Below are 23222 nucleotides of genomic sequence, written 5' to 3'. Positions count from 1 at the left end.
AGAAAGTTATTTGTCACATGTCCTTTCTCATATGTGGAAGCTAAAAGAAATTGATCACATAAGAGAGTAAAATATTGATCACCAGAGGTGGAGAAAAGTAGCAGGAGGGGGAGGACAGCCAAAGGTTGGTAAATGGATACAAAAGTACAAAGGAGGAGTCAGTTCTAGTGTTCTACGGCACTATAGAATGACTATAATTACCAACAATTTATTGTATATTTTCAAGTAGCTAGAAGAGTGGCTTTTGAATGTTCCAAACACAAAGAAATAATAAATGTTTGAGGTGATGAATATGCTAAATACCTTCATTTGATCGTTACACATTGTATACATGTATCAAAATATCACACTGTACCCCGTAAATATGTACAATTATGTGTTAATTTAAAATAATAAGTGAAAGCAAAAAAGGTAAATACTTTTAAAAAATTCATTCAACAAATGCTTATTGAGCATATAGTGCTTGCAAGCAGGCACTTTAGGGTAGAGAGGGAAAAAACATGAAGCTAACTCAGAAAGTTTGGGGCAATAGGTAAGAATTAACTAATTAAGCAGAACTCACTTTAACAGAAGTAGCCAAGCTGGTCTCTCAAAAGCTTAGTTTAATATTTATAGTTGTTACCATCTGTATGCATTGTCCTTTCACACAGATAAATGATTTTATTCTTCACTGCAGCTCAGTGAGGCAAAATTGATACTGTTACTAGTATATTCTCACTTGACAAGTGACAAAGCTAAGGCACAGAGTAGTAAAGGAACTCTTTCCTGGACATCTAGTTATAGGCAGATCTGGTCTTGTGATATAAATAAAAGCAGACAACACAGCATGATCACTTTGCAATAGAGAAAAAATTCCTTCCAAATTCTCCAAATATAATTACTCAGTGCCAATTGTTGTGCTAATATCTATCAGATCAGATACAGTGCTTAAGACACTTATTTAAGGAAACCCACAAGCACTAAGGTTTTCTACAAGAAGTAAAGGAAATGATGAATAGAGATACTTTGCAATATGTTCTACTATCATGAAATTATTTTTATGTGCTTACATTGTTATTCTTACTTGGAAATATAGAAAAGTTAATGTAATAATGACATCCCAAAAGTGAGCCTATAATGTCACCACACCTATCTTTATGTTATTCTGTTGATTCTGAGGCTTCCTTACTGCAAAGAAGAAGGAAAAATATGGCATGCATGCAACTGGGGTGGGAAGGTGGGGGTGAAGGGGGGGAGCCAAAGGTAACACATGGAGCCTGGAGGTTGATTCTCACAAAACGGCTTTATAATCAAACATAACTAAGCCCCAATATGGGTCTTACCTTTCTAGTAGAGTCTGAGGCCCTACTCAACATTTAGTGTCTCCCTGATAAGAAGCGTCTTGATGCAAAAAGGTTTGATGAAGCAGCCTTTCTGAAAACTACCATAATGCCTAGTTTTATATACGGATCACTAAAATTACCATATTGTTTTATCACTTTTAGTTGATCACGCATCTTGAATAGAGGCCCTTTGTCTAACACAGCTACTTGAATCCCAAGTCTATCTAGCATCTAGTCTTTAGTATGTACTCAAAAGAACATTCAATGAATGAATGAATGAGCAAGCGAACAAAATGTTCTATGCAACTACTATAACACACGCCTAGTTTAATGCATGTTATATAAGATGAGATTAGTAAGTGTTTGTGAAATTGAAATTAATTGAACATTTAATTTTTTTTAAATATATTATACAACTAAATGATTTTAAAGTTATTGAGTGACTAAGTGAAGCATTTAGCAAGGAGTTAAGTGACATGCAATGAGCCAGTCATCATTAACCCATTGGCAGGATGAAGACATAATTTTCACAGGAAGATTAACAGAGGCTGAACACATGAGTAGAAATGTAGGCAGCAGCCGAGAAAATTCACATAGAAGAAAACATATTTGTCAAGAAAATCATGTTAAATTCTAGATATAAAAGGTTAAAAGGAAATCTAAACATGATGGTAACTTTTATAAGAGTATACACACGATAAAATTTCAAGATAGAGGAAAAGACAGAAGGAAACGAGGAGGGAAGAACTCTTGAAATAATTTTTAAAACCAAGTGCACGTGTGTGAAAAAGAAAAGGAGTTGTTGGATAGATAAAAAAAAAAAAAAAACAATTGATCAAGCTAAAAATAATATATTTTAGTAACAAGCTAAGCATTTCATATCTTTAATCTTTAAAAATAGTCTTGGAATTTAGTATTATATTCATTTTGCATCTTGGGAAACTGAGGTTTAGAAAGATTAAGTAACCTAATCAAGTTCACAATCTAATAAGCACCAGAATTCATATCTCAGCTTTTAGACTCGTACACATACCATTTACTCATACTGCTCCTAGTACCATCAGAGAAAAAAATGCGGCCTTGAGGGAGTCCCTTAGAGTTGGATGTCAGGACCAAAATCTAGAAAGTGATTAGAAATGGGGAAAGCAGCAAGAGGACGAGCATTCAAAGCCTTCTATGGGATGTAAGTAGCAAGAGAAGGTCTGAAGGAGGAAAGGAGGCAGATGGGGGAATTAAAGCTATCTTTGAGTATCTGGGGACATGTCATGTGTAAGCAATATTATACTTTTTCAAATTATGCAATGCTAGAAATATGGGGATTAAAATAATGGGAAAACCAGTTTTATTGTAATACAAGGAAAAACATAAACATGAAGCTGTCCAGCAGTAGAACAAATTGCCTTGCAAAGAGCTGCAAAAGTTCAAGTGGAGGCTACATAGCCATCTGTCAGAGAAGACATGTGATATCCTGGCAGTGGCCAGGAGTCTGCATTAAAAGATGGACATTGCAATTCTGGGTTTTGGAGATTTAGCAGCCCAATAGTGGGAGATACATAAAAGCTCAGATCTCCATATAAAAATGTGAAGAACGCTCTCTAAAGAGGAGACCCCTGAGCAAAATCTATTCAACACATCCGTGGGGCTCCTATGATACACCAAGCGTGAGATAGCACCATCCTCAAGAAGCTGAGACAAGGAGGCAGAAAACAGACATTTTGAAGAGGTCAATCAGCTATCACTACGCAATTTGTGAGCCTAATATAAATGGTTAGAAAAAAACATATACAGAACTCTAAGAAAGAAAGAATAAGAAAACTAAATGGTCCTCTGGTGAAAGTAAGGGCAAAACACATCAGTTTTGTGGGAAAAAAAATTAAAAAGGGTAAGTCACCAAGGCCTAGGATTCTTATTTATTTATTTATTTATTTATTTACTGACTGACTAACTGACTGACTTATTTTGAGGCAGTATCTCCCTCTGTTGCCCAGGCTGTAATGCAATAGCATGATCTCAGCTCACTGCAATCTCTGCCTCTCGGGCTCAAGTGATATTCCCACCTCAGCCTCCTGAGTAGCTGGGGCTACAGGCACGGGCCACCATGCCCAGCTAGTTTTTGTGTTTTTTGTAGAGACGAGGTTTTACCATGTTGCTGGGATTATAAGCATGAAGCACCAGGCCTGGCCAGGCCTAGGATTGAGGAAGAGCTCATTCACAAGGGCAACCTGAGGTCTAATCAAATCATACTTTGGGATAGGAAAGAAAGACATGAAAGAAGAATCAGGAAAAAAAGCTAATAAAGTTTGACTCAAAAAGCTCATAGGTGGGGGAAGGCAACTGAATGGTGGATGAGAACTAGGAAAAAACAAGATCTTGCAAAAGAACATCCAATTAATTTGAAAATGAAAGCAGAATACACTTGAAACTTTGCAAGCCTCCTTCCACAGCCTATCAGATTTACTCATATATGTTCACACACAGCATTGCCTGTAAACCTTAGCTCCCCAAAAAGCTACTCTATAACATAAGAGAGATATTTAAAAGAACATGTAGTATCTAAGTCCACTTCTATTGACTTTCTCAGCGTTCTTCAATACAGTCTCATAGACTGACTGCTGTTTAGTGAAGAAAACAAGTCACATAAAATATCAACATAACCAAAAGCAAAGTTAAGAGCAAGTTTTATTGGGCAACCTCTTTCCCGAAGGAAAGGGGAGGAGACAGGGAGAGAGAAAGAGAAGGATGGGGAGGGTGAGCAAGAAACTTTTAATAGAGAATAATTGGGGGGCAAAGGGCACAGTTTGACCAGTAAGATGAGTTATAGTGATATAAAGGATGATAATTGCTTGCACAATTTTCTTTCCTGTGACTTTTAACAACTTTAATTTAGGTAAAGAATGGCATGGGTCCTTCAACTGAAACTCACTAATTCTTCCTTCCCCACAAAGCTAGAATTCTACCTTATTCAGAAAATAAACAGTCAACTGCACCTTTAACTTCCCTTCCCCTGTGTCTTGGCAAATACAACACGTTTTGTTTAAAAAGGCATGAGTGGTTACCATTGAAAAGCAGAAGAGATAGTAGTGGTGAGTGGAGAGTAGGGAAAATATGCAAAAGGTTTAACATTTTTTAAAAAACAGAATTATTCCCAAAAAGTTCAATAATTATACAGGTTTTGTATCCCTTACCCAAAACCTGAAATTCAAAATGCTCCAAAATCCAGAAGTTTTAAGGACAGACAAGACGCTGAAAGCTCACTGGAGCATTTTGGGTTTCATGTTTTTTGATCAGGAATGTTAACCAGTAAGTTTAATGAAAATATTCCAAAATTAGGAAAAATCTGATATCTGAAACACTTTTGATCCTAAGCATTTCAGATAACAGATATACAAACTATATATAGTTGTCATCACCATGTCTGACAAAGAAGTTTGGAATTCCTTGAGTTACCTTGAAATTCCTGAAACTGGAGCAGGAACTCAAAAGAAAAGAAAGAAGAGTTAAGTAGCAACTAGGTTCTTGTTCCATCTCCGCCACTAACTTGTGCTGCCATCTTAGGCACATCTTTCCACCACTCTCCTCTCCTGTCAAATGAAGGGACTGGACTCAATCAGTGGCTGTTAATGTGTGACCCACACATGTGTAGGGAGTCCCTTAGACCTTTCAAGAGTCCACAAGTTCAAAATTATTTTCATAATCATACTAAGAAGCCGTTTTCCCTGTGTTGAAATTTACACTAATGGTACAAAAATAACAGTGGGAAAAAAACTGTTGGAGTTTTAAAGTGAATCAAGGGAGTGATTTCACTGCAAGACACATACAATAAGTGGGATAGGGAGCCAGTTTCACTTAAGACTCTCTTTAATGCATTGAAATGCATCAATCTTACTAATCTCAGTCCTTGAGTACTGTCTGACTAGGTTTTACTAAAGAAACCTGATCACATAAAATGTTAGCATAATCAAAAAGTAGAGATATTTTTAATATTCTTGAGTACACATCTTTTTTCCATTCTGTGTGACCTCTGGGAAGTACCACGAAACACCTGCTGAAGATCAGACTACGACGATTGTCTCTAAGAAATGCACTTTGTGTAACTGTTTAAATTGACAGCTGCTAACTAACCGCTTTTTTCATGGAAGATCATTTTTATTTGAAACAATGACTGACAAACTATGGTTCTTTAAATGTGGGTTTTGCCGGAGGTTTTCTCAAAAATAAAGCAAGAGAGCTTATCGTTTCAAGGAAAACAACTAACAGTATTTGTAGCCAAAAACTAAAATACATGTTTTCAAGTAAAAATCAGAATTCTGCAAACCTTACATCTACTACTGTGCACTTGACACCTTTCTAACATTTCAAATGCTTTTTTGATGAATGAGCAGTGACATTAATGAAGATGACTTTTTATATTATAGAATGAAATGTATCAGTGTTTGCAAGAACTGAATAAGTAACTGAATGACCAACGACTTTCTAAATGACCAATGCATGATTTTACAAAATCATAGGAGACTCAATCAAAGTGAAAATTTGACCAATGGATTTTAATATAATAGGGTATAAAAAGTTCATTAATACGATTTCAGATTCCACACTGAAACTAACCTATAAGAAACTACTAACTTTAGGTAATGTCAAAACTGTCAAGTTTTGGTATAGTATCAAAGAAGAAAATCCACAATTACTTTTTATCCTTCCTTTTTCAACTACATAGCTGTGAGAGGCTGGATTTTCTTCATAAGCATCAATCAAAACAATATTTCACAACAAATTAAATGCAGAATCCAGCTCCCACTTTTGTCATTATTTTTTCACAAATATATTTATTTTTTATACAAATATTTTTCATTAAAATTGTAGTTTCATTTCTTACTTTTTTGAATATGGTAAATATCATTATACACAATGCACACAAACAAAAGCTCATTTTTAAGAGCATAAAGGAGTTCAGAGACGAAACCACTGAACTAGATAGGACTTATGCTCCCTCTCTCCCTAGCACTAATCTACTTTGGCTCTAAACCATTAGGAAAGATAAAGAGTAGCTCCTCTCTACTTTCAGATGCTGCTACCTGTCTATCTTTATATAACTGCTACTTTCATGAGCCTCTGGAAACACTGAAACATCTGTATGACGTCACCATACAAGAGGCCACTGGTCAGTAAAAAAAATACTCACTGTGTGCCTTCCATGGAACAGGCAGTGGTTACTAGGGCACCTGGATCAGAATTCAGACTCCACTACTGCTCAAATTATATGCTTCTTCAAAAGACAGTATCTCTCCAAACCTGTTTCTTTAACGTAAAATAAGAATACAATGGGAACTATCTCATAAGATTACTGTGTAGATCCAATATAAGGATCCATTAAGGAGCTTACTATATACAGTGCCTAGCATATAGTAAACACTCCATAAATCCTACAAACTGTTATTATAACTAAGATATCTCTTACCAAAAAAACACTGTTGGCAATGTTCATGAAAGAGATAATGGTAGTCTAACCGTATATTATTAAAGGCTCATAATCTATCCCAGTTGCAGACTCATTCAGTCGGATAAAAATAGAGTAGCGAAAGTATCCAGGAGTACTGGCGTTTCTCACCTCAAGAGCAGAAGAATCAGTCTTTGGCCAGGAATGAAATCAGTGTTGTAATCATGACCCAGCCACTACATTAATTCCTAAACTTTATGTGGTTGAATGAGTTGATACACATCATTCTCAGCACTATGTTGACAGGACAGAGGATGATAAGAAAGTAAGAATTCAATCTACGTTCTTGAATAAAGAGAAGAGTTTCGTTTTTCCTTTGTTTGGGCAAAAAGTCATGTTCACTGTGTCTCTTTACTTCATTTAAAATCCAGAAGAATTGAGATTGAGGAAAAATAAGAATGCTTATCAAACAGAGGTCAGACCCAAAGAAAAAAGAATGCCCTCACAATGCTAAGAATAGAATACAAGCAGGAAAGAGGGGAGGATCTCCATGATATATTATTTTAAATTAGAAATATAATTCTGAAGAACAGACATGTACATACCTACAATGTCTTTATAAATACATAAAGAAACTAATCATTAAACTAGTTATATTAGTAAGGCCCAGTTTCATTTTCAATAGAAAAAGCATCATGTCACTTTTATTTCACTTTATTTCATCAACTTTAAGTACAACCACTTTAACTATCAATACCCGATAAGACTCGTAACTGTGGATTTAACAGAATAATGTAAGTTATACTTCCAGAATAATGTATAGAAACGATCATGCCCCCTTAACAGCACTTGGATCTTCAATCAGGAAATTCAATTTTAGCTGCAAAACTATGTTTTGGCAAAAGTGCAATTGAACTCAGTGTACTTGTCACATTTCTAAATATACTCCGGTCACCATGACAACAAGAGAGACTGATGGATTGCTTAAAAGAGTACGGTATATTTAATTGTCAGCATTTTAAACTGACTCAGAAAAATGCTGTGTGATAGGTCTACTCACCATGGTTACTGCTGGCTGAGTCCATAATAATAAAAGGTTCACATACGCACATCACCAGCGTGCGCACAAAGAACGTAAAAGTCGGAAGACCTGGTATTTCCAACCACCTCAAACGCCAAACTTAAAGCTTTAGAAAGACTCGTTATCATCAAGGTGCCCCTCAAGAACCTCTCTCCCCAAATGGTCAGATGAATCCCAAGATCTGTGTCTGCACACAGGGCCACTACAGCCAATCCTAAATCAGATTCCAACAACTTCTTCCTTCTCAGAGTAAAGACAAGAAAAAGTCAAGGGTATTTTCTCCCGGGATATATCTGGGAAAAAGAATGAGAGAGACTCTTTGTTCTTTCTTGTCATGTAGATGTATTCCCAAATGATAATCTTCTGAGATCCATTCAGTTCCTGAATAAACGTTTCCTGCACAAAAATCCCTATGCCAGAGAATCTTCTACAGGCAGAGATACAGATGCAACAAACATGGACCCTGCTCTCAAGAAGCTGATATCCTAAAACAAGAGGAACACAAAAAATATAAATATATAATCAGCTAAATAGAATGAAATAATCCAAATAAAATGATCTATTAAATTATTTAATTTACCATACACAGTGCCTAGCCTATAGCAAACACTCACTAAACCTTCACCATTATTATTATTACTAAAATATTTCTCGCCAAAATAGTTTGCAATGTACATAAAGAAAACAAAAGCATGGTAATCATTCTTTTAGAGAACCATACATGCTGTGTAGACTATAAAGCAAGATAATGACAGAAAAGTGATGGGGAGGGAGGTGTATGTGCTACTTTAGCTAAAGAATGGGGAAGAGCTAGGTAAGGCTATAACATTTGAGCTAAGCCTTGAAAGATACTTTCAAGCCAGTTTTGCACAGAATCAGAGAAAGATCAAGTGGGAAAAAGCTTGGCTTATACAGAGGGCTAAAGGAAGGTCAGTGTGTCTACAGATTACTGTGTAAAGTGATGAGTGATATGAAAACAGCAGAGAGGCCAGGCGCAGTGGCTCACGCCTGTAATTCCAGCACTTTGGGAGGCCGAGGCAGGTGGATCACCTGAGATAGGAGTTCGAGACCAGCCTGGCCAACATGGTGAAAACCCATCTCTACTAAAAATACAAAAATTAGCCGAGCTTGATGGCAGGTGCCTGTAATCCCAGCTACTCGAGAGGCTGAGGCAGGAGAATCACTTGAACACAGAAGGTGGAGGTTGCAGTGAGCCGAGATCACACCATCGCACTCCAGCCTGGGAGACAAGAGCGAGACTCTATCTCAAAAAAAATAAAGAAAAAAAAAAAAAAAGGAGAGAACAGAGAGCCATCTCACAGGGCTTTGCAGGCCATGAAAGGGTCTTTCAGACATTTCTACAGATGCTCCTTGATTTCTATGGAGCGGTTACATCCAGATAAACTCAGTGTAAAGTGGACAAATTGTAAGTCAAACCATCATAAGTCAGGGACCTTCTGCAGATACCACAGCAGCCACCATATGGCTTAAGGGGAGGGGTGTGATATGATCTGACCAACAATTTTAGAAGATCTCTCCAAGTGATGTGGGAAAAGGCCATAAGAGAAAACCATAAAAGTAGAAGACAATTTCAGAGACTATTGCCATAGTCATGACAATGGATGGTAACTTGAATTTAGGTAGATTCAAAAGAAGTAATGATAGCAATCAGAGTCAGGAAATATTCTGGGGGCAGAACAAATACGCACAGGCCAAGCATGTACTCTGAGCAAGAGAAGTAGTTAAATGAGTTATATGGAGGTCCTACAACATGGGGGTGAACCTGCCTCATGCTTCAGGAGGTCTTGGTAGATCTTGAGATGACGCATTTCAGGTGATGCTGCTGCTCTGTGAATGACACTTTAAGAATCAAGGCTCTAGGAGAGCCAGGAGACAGGAACAACAGTGGAGCAGGAGGTGATGAACGTTGGGCTTATGGTAATAATAGGTGGAATATAGTAAAGAAGAAACATTCAAGAGATGTGGCAAAAAAGAAACTACCCAAGACTTGAGGGCAAATAATCTAGGAGTGGAAATAAAAAAGAAGATGGTGGTGGTGGAATTGCCTCTAAGCTTTCTTAAATGACATTGTTCATTATATAGATAGAAATACATGGTTTCTATCTATCTAGTGCAAATCAGTTTTCCAAGTTACACTGCATGTTGCCACAACCTATCCCTATAAAATAAGGCTAGGGAAATTATTGTAGTCATAGATAGTAACAACAATACCAATCATTTATTGAAAGCTTATTCTGTGTCAACCACATTGCAACATGTACTATCTCCAAATCTGGCAATAACTCTATTCCTATGTAAGAAAATGACAAACTGATGCTCAGAGACATTATATAGCTCACCCAGAATCATTCCTGCTTCAGCTGGATTCGATCCCAGGAGAAAACCCTAAAATCTATGCCCTCCACTTCCATTCTGCCTAACAAGCTGAATCCATAGGAGAATAAGATGCCCACTTGGGGCATTCACCCTCAAAGTCAGAGTTCCCTTTTAATCTGACTAAACTTCAAGACCACAACTGGCAAATCTTGATTCATAGGCTTTAGCAGCATAGCAATAAGGACCCAAGGTCAGGTGCCACATGCATAGAAGAACCGTGACTTATTTTATTTCCACATAAGGAGAATGCAACTTGAGTGTTTCACGAGCTATTCACTGCTCACGCTCAGACTCATGTCTCTGCACTCAAACTCTAGTGCTTTTCCATGGCCTCTGTTTACCCTCGACTTTATTCTGCTACTGCTTTTCAAAGTTTTCTTCCCAGAAAATAAGTGGCTGTCTACACAGTAATGTGTTTGGAGTGAAGATGTGAGAAAGAGGCCCTCATCTGTGAAGATGCATGGTGAACGGTAGTAGATATTGACAAGTAAGAAAGGTTAGTTTAGATATTTCCCCAGCCCAGGAAGTGGGTACAAAATGAGCCACAAGATCTTCCTTCTAGTTACCCACACTGTGCTTTCCCAAGGTGATTCACAGGTACGGCTCCACTGATCTGACAAAGGGGACTGTCTTCAGAAAGATGAAAGGATGTTTTTGTGTCTGCTCTCTCTCTTTTCTTTATTTGTTCCTTCTCTAGTAATAACGATTAATTGTGCTATGCGGGCAGTACAGAGATGAGTCTACCGGGAAGCCAGCACAAATCCATCAAGCGCTTTTAGTCCAAGCTTTTTAGAAGCAATTGCTTACCACATTTTCACTGATCTTTTTCTCACAGCTAGAATTAGAGTGGATTTTACCACACAATCACTCTAATGCCCTTTTCCCCCACCTCTAAAGTGAAGAGGGAAGATGACTATTGGTCCATCACCAGCAAAACCATAAGACATACGTGAGAAAACCAATTCATTTAGTGTTTTATAAAGACTAAGTATTGGGTCCTGAGATAGGTATCCCACATACATTAACATATCACAACTTTGTGCGGCAGACATTGTCTATGTTGAACAGATGAAGAAATTAATGCTCAGAGATGAGAAGTTACTTGCACAGAGTCATACAACTAGAAAATAGCAGAGCCAGGAAGTAAACACAGGTCTAACTCCAAGGCCAATACTTTTCCCATCACTACAGCTGTCCGGCACACTTCCAAGAGCACTAACAACTTTTCATTCTCTTCTACCAGAGAATCAACACCGCAAATATCACTTAAAACTCAGACCGTATATAATCAAAAGGCCTTTTGAAAGAGGTCTTTTCTAGGACAAGTGAACAACTAAGCCATCATGGATTCTATAAGGGTTACCTCTGACCAACTCAACATGTTCCTGAGGGATCATTTTGGGTCTCTTCCATGCCTAACTACGAATCATGGAGACTTGAATTTCCCAGCTCAGGGCTCTGAGAAAATGACATCACATAAAGCCTGCTCCCTCACCCAACACCAGGGCACGCGGTGAAGAAGGACGAATCAGGGAAAGGGACACAATGAAAGCCTGAGGGCCTATAAGTCATATGTTCACAGAGGCTCTGGTTCACAATGAAGCATAATAAAATAAAATCACCCAATGAAAAGTATCTACAGTCCAAGCTTAAACTTGCCTTTTCATTATTATCCTCACATCCTCCATAGATTAAATGTTGGAAAGGATCAAGCCACAGAAAAAATAAGAATTACCCAGTCCTTGGGCCCTTAGACATAATATCTGAGCAAAGGTGGGGATTCGTGTATGTAAGCAGCATCCTTTTCTGTCTCCCTTTACCTAGAGAGTGGTGAGGTTAAGAATTTTGAAAAGATTCTTTATCATAAGCTGAGATGACAGGGACACCTGATGAGAATGGTAATTAAATCAATAAGTAAATAAACACTTGGATCAATGTTCTTCATTTTTGCTGGCTATCTCAAGAAAATGGGATGCCTTATAAAGGTATTTCACTCTTCCAAACATAAATACAAGGTAGCTTCACAAAGTTTTCTCTATTTAAAGTTATTTTGGTTTTCAACAAATGCCAGTTAACCATCTTCTATGTGTTAGTGTGTGGTTTTGGGGGAAAAAGGATGGTAGAAAGAGAAAAAGACCCAATCCCTATTTTCAAAGAGCTCAAAGGCTGGTACCTAAGGCCAAGCACAAAATGTTGTGATTTTTTTTTTAAGTCAGCAAGTTATGTTCTCAATTATGAAAATACCAAATGTCAGATTTTTCTCCAGTCCAAGCAATAATATAAAATGAGCCAGTTCTTCTGAATTAGACTTTTTAAAATGAAAATTATGGCTGTTGAAGCTTCTCCTTTTAATGCCAATATTATTGGAACTCAGGGGAGAACACAAGGTCAATTGACTCTGATCCATGTTCTTCCCAGGCTCTAAGCCAGCACCATCCAATAGAATTAGCATAGGAGCCACATACACCATTTAAAATTTTCTAGTAGCCACATTTCAAAAGGATCATTGCAAAAAATTATTTTACGAATATATCCAAAATATTATTTTTTCAACATGTGGCACTAGCCACCTTTCAAGTGCTCAACGCCACATGTGGTTAGTGGCTGCCATATCATATAGCACATCTCCCACCTCGCCTCAACCTTCAACTCCCAGGATGAGAACAGAGCAAAACATTTATTGGAGACAAGGAGCCAAGTTCTATAACATTGATTGAGATACAAGTGCTCCCACAGGCAGACCCAGTTCTCCCATTACTGCAAAGTGTTTCTCTTGACCTTCTATCTCAAGACCAAGAGATTGCAGGACTCTGTGATGGCAAATGCCAGAGGGAGAAATGGCTCCATCTTATATGTGAGGATGAGGAAAATCAAACAGAACCAAGGATTACTACCAAAAATATGACAGTTTACTCACACTGGCCACTGGGATACCTTTTCTACTGACGTCATCACACACAGGACTTGAGATTCTACCCTCAAACTTTTTGTGGCTTGAAACAAGCTCTTTTTTCTAGGTCTAGTCACCAATACTTCCTCTTCCCAATCCTCTGTGCATCCTCTGAGAAGAGCACAGAGAAGGTAAAACATTCAGTAAGTATGATGCATCAGTGCATGAGGCTACCAAAAGAAAGAGATGAGAACCCCTTTTCCTCTCCATACCTTCTAGTCTTGGTCTATAGATAAGGAAAATTCCACGTCCTTGTCAAATGAAAAAGAATTCTTTCCTCATCCCTATCCTGCCCTGAATAGTGAATGGCTGACATCCACTAAGCCATACTTACAAAGGAAAAGGATTAGTTGGAAGGATGGGCGAGTTCCATTTCTTACTCCTTCCTGCTTTCCCGAGTGTTCTCCTTTCTATTGGAGATGTGGTTTCTGAGACAGGTCCCAATGCCTGGGTTGTTTACTAGGTAAGTATACACAAAAGCAGCACTGTGACTGAGCCCACCACTGAGGGGGCCCCAGAGTTGAGACTGCAGGGCAGGCTGTAGCAAATCCCAACACGATCTTTAGGTCCTAATGGAATTTTCTAATTGAACTTTGAGGTCCATGTGATTTGGGAGTTTCGGCTTTCCATTATCATGAAGTTAGTAGTTTGAGGACTAGTCAATAATCATTACCACCAATTTGCAAAGGTGTTGGAATGTGCATAGTCCCGGACAACTGGTCTTCTATTAAAACATAAAATAAAACAAAACTGGCCACTATCACAGTTAACATCACCAGAAATAACTCACATTAACATCATGTACTCTGTAATATGAAGCAATGAGAAGCGTACTTCACCTCTGTGGTGGTCTTCCCAGAAATCTAAAACCCCAGTGTAATCATGAGAAAGGATCAGTCAGACTCAAATTGCGACACATTCATTCTTCAAAATACCTGACTGTTACACTAAAAAAGTGTCAAGGTCCTAAAAACAGGGAAAGGCTGAGAAATAGCCACAGTCAGGAGGAGACAAAGAAGACAAGATGACTAAATGCACAGTAGTATCCTAAACTAGATCTAGGAAAAAAACAAAAGGCATTAGTGGAAAAACTGGAAACCTGCCAATAAAAGATATAATCATTTCATTAGTCATGTTACACCAATGATAATTTCTTTGCTTAAACATACTTTCGTTATGTAAGATGTTAACATCAGGGAAAGCTGGGTGAAGGGTACACAGGAACTCTTTGTACTGTTAGTCTAGCTCACGAGCTTCAACAGATAAACATTATTGGGGGATGAACACCCTTAAACTGCTTCCAGCTAAATCAAAACTCCATCAGAAGAAGAGCTGACAACAATGAACTACAATACAAGATACTACATAAAGTGATGTCTTGGGTCTTACTGTTATAATAAAATTAATAGCATTTCAAATGCATTTGATTAGTTAAAAGTCTCAATGGAAGCAAGAAAGGTGAATTAAACAAGTATTTTAAAAGTAAATATATAAAATGAAATAAATCAATGAATGAATAAGATGAGAAAGACCAACTGTGCCAAATAAGGAATTGATAACTGAAAAATCCACATTTTTGCTAATTGTTGAAAATTTTTATTTTATATTTGGACAGGCATTATATAGAGAATCCTCTTCCCAAACCACCGTCAGATGTTTCAAAGACTATACTGGCCCTGTTTTACTGAAAGAAAGTCTGTTCCCGTCTGTGTGCCTGAGAAGAAAAGATGCTTAGCCAACACATTTACAGGGGTTTCTGGAGATTCAGTGTCTGAACTTTCTAATCCTTTTCTCAAGTGTCTGTGAAACTATATAAACTAACCTGAGAAAAATCCTTTTCAAAGAATCATAATTTTTTTTCAATTTTTTCCCTCAAAAGTTAGTTTTTCTTCAACACAATTTACTTGATTCACCAAGCCAACCAAAGTCAAAAAGAATAAGAAAAATTAAATTCCACCATCTTCTCCATATATAAGTAGGTATGTATGTAAGTAGGTGGGTAGGTAGATGGAAGGAAGGTAGACAGGCAAGCTGAAATTATATGAGCCGAGTTTACAAACTCAAGTCTTCTGCTAAAAGAAAAGGACTTTAGGAAACATTCTACTCCATTCCCAAACCCTCATCACTATAACAAAAATATCCACATATTCACGAGTTTTGTTTTTCTTTTTTTTTTTTTTTAAATCCTAGTTTTAGAAAAATGTTTTCTCTTCAACAAAGGTACTGAGTGTCATAGAAACCACGTCATGGAGCCCAACACTTTTCAGATGAGGAAACAGTGAACCAAAAAAAGAAATGGAATTGCCTAAGTTAGCTCTTTCTTATCAGAATTCCTCCTGAACATTTTTTCAGGTATTTGGGCCTAAAATTAAAAAGCAAGGCCCAAAATAATTTTTTAAGTGCTGTGAGCAAAGTACTGTGCTAAATTAAACTGCAGGATGCAAAGAAAAATAAGAGAAGGATCTTCCTGACCCTAAAGAGCTTTAAAACCAGCTTCTGCCCTCCTGGAGGACATTTGGAGGGCTTTTTGTGGAGAAGGATCTTCCATGAGAATGCTGTTTTCCCTAGAGCCTCTCTATTTGTGTCTGCCTGTCCTCCCACACTCCAGATACACAGGGTCCAAAGACAGTGCTGGCATTTCTCTACTTTCTTCTCTGGTCTGCAGATCGCTACTCCACGATCACATGCCCTCACTCTAGCCTCCTATTCTTCTCCCACCTCTTACTTCTCCATTGAGACTTTCAGTTCCCGAGATGCTCTCTTTTCTCCCTGTGCACCATCCCCTCAGAGCTTCATTTTTTTCCCCAGTTCAAGATAGCAGTTCAAGGTAGAGCATGTTAATACAGCATTTCAGGCATTATTTTGGTCCTTTATCTGCCCTGACCCTGCCCCAATATAACAGTCTACCTTCCCGGCTCTCACAACCCTGCTTAGTTGCACTACACTAAATATAACTTTAACAGGCTAAGATAGCAATAATGGAAAACTGATTTCAGTATGAATCCTCTTCACTTACAGTGTGGTTAAGAAAACATTTTCTTACTTATTGGCTCATTTGATTATCAGGGCCCTAATAAATTAGGTACAAAAGATTTGAATGCCCATTTAACAGCAGGGGACACAAAGTCACAAAGACGGGAAGTCACCTTTACCAAGGCCATAACGAAAATTTTTGGCACTGCTCAAGCCTGAATCCACATCTCCCTGGCCCAACGTGCTTTCCATTACACCATGTGCCCAAGGTTCTAGGATGCCCTGCATGAATAATAACACACTATTAATGGTGAGGACAAACCTGTAATCTATACCTGAATTAGACCAGCATTTTTGGTTGACTCAGATACAGAGAAAAAAAAAAAAACAACTTTAAAAAAAAAGTTTTCCAACTGATTCTGGTAGAAACGATTAGCAGAAATATCTTGCAAAGAACGTGGGTGTCCTGGAAGACTCATCGTCGTCATCATTATAATTTCTAATCATGCTGTGTGGGCAGGTGTCCATGTAGCAGAAACACCATTGGCACCCAGATTAGCAGTTTCATCGGGAGACAAGAAACTAAGTCTGCAATTCTTAGACTTCAGAGCCTGAATCACAGCTTTCCCCTCAGGGATCAGCAAACACACAGTCTGTGCCTTAGCAAGGATTGTTGGGCCTGCCAAGGGAGGTAACCAAATATCAGGTCCATCTAAAAATGCACAGTGGAGCAAGGGACAGGAGGCTCCCTGGGAACCTGGAAATACCACTAGCTGCAGAGACAGAAAGGCGGAGTGTTTGTCCCACATTATAGTTCTAATTCACTCAGCAACTTTTATGAATCATTTGCCTTCTTTGCATTTTTGTTTTCATTCTCATCTGAAAATTGAGTTTTTAAAGTAAAGCTACTGGTTTTTAAATGAGACATAGGAAGAGGTCAGAAGAAAAAGTTGCCATCAGTAGGGGTTTGGGCTTCCCCCCAGCTCTGCACCTTTCCCTGCACTACAGCAAGTTCATTCTTATCATTTCTATCCTGGACTTGGGCTTCTGTGCAAAATTTAGCCCAAAGTGTCCAAGGTCACAAACATCATGGGCATCATGTGATCTCTGCTATTGCAACAGTGCTAGCATTCTAATTCTACTCAACTGTATTTTTTCTTGAGCAATTCTTTTTTTTTTCTTCCAGTAGGGTCTTGGTCAGTCACCCAGGCTGGAGTGAAGTAGCATGATCATAGCACACTGTAACCTCAAACTTCTAGGCTCAAGTGATCCTCCTGCCTCAACCTACCGAGTAGCTGGAAATAGCTTGGGCTAATCTTTTTGTTTTGTTTTGTTTTGTTTTGTTTTGTTTTGTTTTGTTTTGTTTTTTTGAGACAGAGTTTCACTCTTGTCGTCCAGGCTGGAGTGCAATGGCAGGATCCTGGCTCACTGCAACCTCCACCTCCTGAGTTCAAATGATTCTCCTGCCTCAGCCTCTGGAGTAGCTGGGATTACAGGTGGCTGCCACCATGCCCGGCTAATTTTTTTGTATTTTTTTAGTAGAGATGGGGTTTCACCATGTTGGCCAGGCTGGTCTTAAACTCCTGACCTCAAGTGATCTGCCTGCCTCGGCCTCCCAAAGTGGTGGGATTATAGGCGTGAGCCACCACGCCCAGCTAGGCTAATCTTTAGAAAGACATTTTTACCCAGGTATACTTGATTTGAGAAAAACTATGTAGACTTTTAAAATAAATCTATTAATATCATGACCTAAAAAGGTAATTTGAAGCATGTCTAATACGTTCTTATTCCTACACATTAGTAGATACCTAGAGAGAATATCCAAATGAGGCAGAGACGAACTAGAGTTACAGGACTGAATCAGCCACGGATTCCATAATAATTCCCTGGAGGTTTATTTATTCATACAAAAGCATCTCTTAAGCACATTAGCAAGTGCTTAAGAAATATATGACAGGCACTATGGTAGACCCAAAATGAACAAACAGACAAGGTGCCTGTCCCTGCACATCCTACGTTCTAAAGGGTCTGGGATTTCAAGAACGTGTACATAGTCAAACAACTGAAAAATAAGATTAAAAACACTATTTAGCAAAACTTACGGCACACAAATAAGGATCTCTTACAGGAAAATTTATATCTTATTTATATTAATAAGAAAGCAGAAATAAAAATATGGGAATTAAGAGTCAAGTTCAAACAATGAGAAAAATAACAAAATAAACCTAGAAAAAGCAGAAAGTATTATTGAAGATTTTAAAGAGAAAATAAAGAATTACAGAGTGGTAGAGCCAATACATAAATGCAAAAGCTATTTTTTAAATAAATAATAAATTAAACTCTGATACATTAGCCAGAAAAATGGACACACATAGCAGAAATCCATAAAACTTTAAATAATAATGTGAAATATAACCATAAATACAGAGGAAACGAAAATAATCATGAGAAATTATTTTACACCATGCAAATGAATTTGAAATAGGTGACTACCCTAAAAAAACTACAATTTAACAAAGGTAATCACACAATAGATATAAAAGCTAATTAGTCCAATTACTATAGAAAAAATGTAAAAAATTTTAAAGAGCAAATACATTCTTCACTCCAAAAAAGGCAATAAGTGAAGGTATTTTCACAAGAGAATTCTATCATATTTTAAAGAAATAACCCATGTTAATGTTATCAAACTATTTCAAAATAAAGAAAAAAGAAAGGCTTCCTTGTTTGTTTGTTTGTTTTGAGATGGAGTCTCGCTCTGTTGCCAGGCTGGAGTGCAGTGGCACAATCTCGCTTACTGCAAACTCCACCTCCCGGGTTCAAGCGATTCTCCTGCCTCAGCCTCCCGAGTAGCTGGGACTACAGGTGCATGACACCACACCCAGCTAATTTTTGTATTTTTATTAGAGACGGGGGTTTCACCATTTTGGTCAGGATGGTCTCGATCACACACACACACACACACACACACACACACACACACACACACACACGCAGAATTTTCCAATAATCTCACTTATGAAAATTGAAGCACAGATCATTAATATATTAATGATCTCTAGAATCTAGCAACACTAAAAATATGTAATACAGAAACAATGACCAAGTTGATAATTATTTTAGCAAGAATACTAACAGGATTTCATATTTGAAAATTTTATTCATATATTACAGCAAATTTACAGGACAAAAGAGAAAAACATAAAATTTTTTTAGAATATATGATTACTTTCAAAGTTCCTTTAAAAAAAAGTTAGATAACCGTTTAACAACCAGTCTCGATTAAAATAACAACAATAACAACACTATCAAAATAAGTGTGGATACTTTTCAACACAATACATTTCTCAGATCGAAAGCCAACATCACTAGTAACAGGGAACATTATGAGCGTTCCCATTAAACTTAGACACAAAAGGACATGTGCTCAAACACAGTTATTTGATATGTACTATTCTAGAGGTATTAGTACAATTAGAAGAAAGCTATAAGTGTTGTAAAAATTGGAAAGAAAGGATAAATTATTGGCAGATGATATACTTACTTAACGAGAAACTCAAAGAAAATTTATCTACAATTATTCAAATAATGAGACAATTCAGTAAAGTGGCTGAGTAGAAAATCAATGTACTGAAATCCAGACCCCAAACACACAGGCACACGCACACATAATTAAATGAAATAGAAAATAATTACATGAACTAGAGCAAGCAGAAAATATCTAGAAAAATTAACTTATTAGAAACATGCATGGTCTACATGAAGAAAAATCTTAGTGCTCCTGGGAACATCAAAGAAGGTTTCAACAAATGGAAAGGCATTAGTATTCCAAGAAAAAGAATCAACACCTTTAGAATGTATAGCATGTAATGCTAATGAATAAACCCAGCAAATCTCATAAATATATCAACAGAACTTTTTTTTATTATTTTCCTTTTTTTTTTTTTTTTTTTGAGATAAGAGTCTCACTCTGTCACTCAGGCTGGAGTGCAGTGGCGGGATCTTGGCTCACTACAACCTCCACTTCCCAGTTCAAGCAATTCTCCTGCCTCAGCCTCCCGAGTAGCTGGACTACAGGAGCCCACCACCACACTTGGCTAATCTTTGTATTCTTAGTAAATAGGGTTTCACCGTGTTGGCCAGGCTGGTCTTGAACTTCTGACTTCAAGTGATCTGCCCACCTCGGCCACCCAAAGTGCTGGGATTACTGGTGAGCCACCATGCCCAGCCAGAACACTATTTTTAGAACTAGACAGGTTCATTATAAAGTTCAATGAAAAATAAACAAGCATTAAAAGCCAGAAATTTTCTGAAAAAGAGAAACTAACAAGAATGGGGAATCTTTGTCAGATAATAAAACATATTATAAAGCTACAAAAATTGAAAGCATAATAATGACACATGAAGTGACAGATGAATAGAACAGAAAGTCTAAAAATAGATGCAAGTTCTTTTTTTCTTTTTTTTTTATACTTTAAGTTCTAGGGTACATGTGCACAACGTGCAGATTTGTTACATAGGTATACATGTGCCACGCTGGTTTGCTGCACCCATTAACTTGTCATTTACATTAGGTATTTCTCCCAATGCTATCCCTCCCCCCTCCCCCCACCCCATGACAGGCTACAGTGTGTGATGTCCCCCTTCCTGTGTCCAAGTGTTCTCATTGTTCAATTCCCACCTATGAGTGAGAACATGCGGTATTTGGTTTTTTGTCCTTGTGATAGTTTGCTGAGAATGATGGTTTCCAGCTTCATCCATGTCCCTACAAAGGACATGAACTCATCCTTTTTTATGGCTGTATAGTATTCCACGGTGTTCTTAAGTATTAAATCTTTAAGTATTAAGAAATTTAATATACAATAAAGGTAGTTTTTCAAATCAGTGTGAAAGAGATGGACTCCTCAATAAGTAGTGTTTGGAAATGCAGATCCAGAAAAATATCAAAATAAATCCTCACCTCACATTTTTTACCAAAATAAAATTTCAATGGTTCAAAGATTTGAGAAAGAAAGAGCAGATGAAATAACGAGAAGAAAAATTGGACATTTCTTTTTAAATATCACAAAGTGGGGAAGGCATTTCTAAGTATCACACAAAATCAAAGAAACATAAAATCAAAAAAAGGATTAACTATATAAAACTTTTTATTTTAATCTGCAAGTTAAAAAAGAAATGCAAAATGGTAAAGCATTACAATTCCTGTCACAGACTACAAGTTAATTTTCTTAACTGTAATAAATCAATATGCAAAAATTCAGGAATCCAATAGAAAAGGAAGTGAAGGACAGTTCAGAAAATGGAATTACAAATGGGTATGGCCCATTTCAAATGGTGTTTAGAGTCGCTAATAACAGAAATGCAAATGTGTATATAAATGGCTTGTATATAAATGTATTTATATACACTGGAATATAAATACATGTGTGTGTGTGTTTCTGTGTGTGTGTGTATACACATGCTTATTTATACGCAGTTTATTTCTAAAAGGATATATAAAGAACTGATACTTTCCTCTGGGTGGGAGAAGTAGAGAGATAAGATAAAGATGTACTTGTCATTGCATAGTTTTGAATTTTATACTATAGTTTAAACTGTATTTTTGTGTTACTTATTCAAATTGATTTTTAGTTTCTTTAAAGAAATGTTGGAAAGGCCGGGCGCGGTGGCTCACACCTGTAATCCCAGCACTTTGGGAGGCCGAGGCAGGAGAATCATCTGATGTCAGGAGTTTGAGACCAGCCTGGCCAATATGGTGAAACCCTGTCTCTACTAAAAATACAAAAATTAGCCAGGCATGGCAGTGAGTGCCTGTAATCCCAGCTACTCAGAAGGCTGAGGCAGGAGAATCACTTGAATTCAGGACACGGAGGTTGCAGTGAGCCAACATCAGGCCACTGCACTCATGCAGTCTCAAAAACAGAAAAAAAAGAAATGTTGGACAATAGCACATCAAAGAGAACGATGAATTCAGGGCAGGGAAGCCAGATAGATAGCCTGCAATGTTCCAACTCCATAAGTTTATTTTATCTTATCTTATTTTATTTTATGTTTAGAGATAGGGTCTCGCTCCATTATCCAAGCTGGAGTATAGCAGCACAATCATAGCTCACTGCAGCCTTGAACTCTCAAGCAATGTTCCTGCCTCAGCCTCCTGAGTAGCTAGGACTACAGGTGTACACCATCATGATTTTGTTTTATTTCATTTTTTTGTAGAAATGAGGTCTCGCTAGGTTGCCCAGTCTGGTCTCAAACTCCTGGCATCAAGAGATCCTCCCACTGCAGCCTCCCAAAGTGCTGAGATTTGACAAAAGACAGAGAGAGAGAGAGAGAGAGCATATAAAATAATTAGAAAATAAGAATAACTAAAAAAAAATTGGGGCCACTGCACCTGGCCTCAATTCTGCAACTTAATATGGCATATCAGAATAAGCATAAGAAAGATATCAGGATCTGAAGACTAATACAGCTGCTTAATATCTTTGACTTTTTGGAAGTTCTTCATCCTTTCAGCACCTCAGTTTCCATAGCTGTGAAACAGAAAGCTAAAACTTACACTTCAACAGGTTTCTGTGAAAATTAAATAAGATAACTTATAATAAAGCACTTAGCCCAAGTTCTGGCAAGGAACATATATTCAATCAATGTTGGCTCTCTTTACTATAAGGACTCTTTTAAGAAATAATAATGGCAATAATAATAATGCTCTGCTCAATCACACACATTCCACCCAACATCTACCCCCACCACTCTGGCCTCAGCTTCCCTTCTATTGCCATGACACCCTAACTGCTCAAAAAGCACGGATTGAATAAACTCAAATTCTAAATGTCAGTCCAGAGAATGAACTTTTAAAAAATCTATTTCAACTCGCACATTTCACAGTGGAGGCCATCTATAATTAGGTGGTGGCCAAAGCGATGAAAACTCAAATCTATTGACCCTCTTTTCATAGACTCTTCAACACAATTATTTCAATGTGTCGGCAAAGATTGAGCATCTCTCCCTCAACAATTATTTCATGTGTCGGCAAAGAACGAGCATCTCTCCCTCAACTCCACTGGC

General features: G+C 37.5%; 1 protein-coding gene across 2 annotated transcripts in view; it reads right to left on the bottom strand.

The window, feature by feature from the left end:
* LPP (LIM domain containing preferred translocation partner in lipoma) overlaps window positions 1-23222 on the bottom strand; it is a 722568-nt gene that overhangs the window by 542288 nt on the left and 157058 nt on the right. The window lies entirely within an intron of this gene.

The sequence above is a fragment of the Hylobates moloch genome, unplaced genomic scaffold (genome assembly GCF_009828535.3).
Source record: "Hylobates moloch isolate HMO894 unplaced genomic scaffold, HMol_V3 SCAFFOLD_13, whole genome shotgun sequence".
NCBI lineage: Eukaryota > Metazoa > Chordata > Mammalia > Primates > Hylobatidae > Hylobates > Hylobates moloch.
The sequence above is the reverse complement of the archived record's forward strand: the minus strand, read 5'-3'. Positions and strand labels throughout refer to the sequence as shown.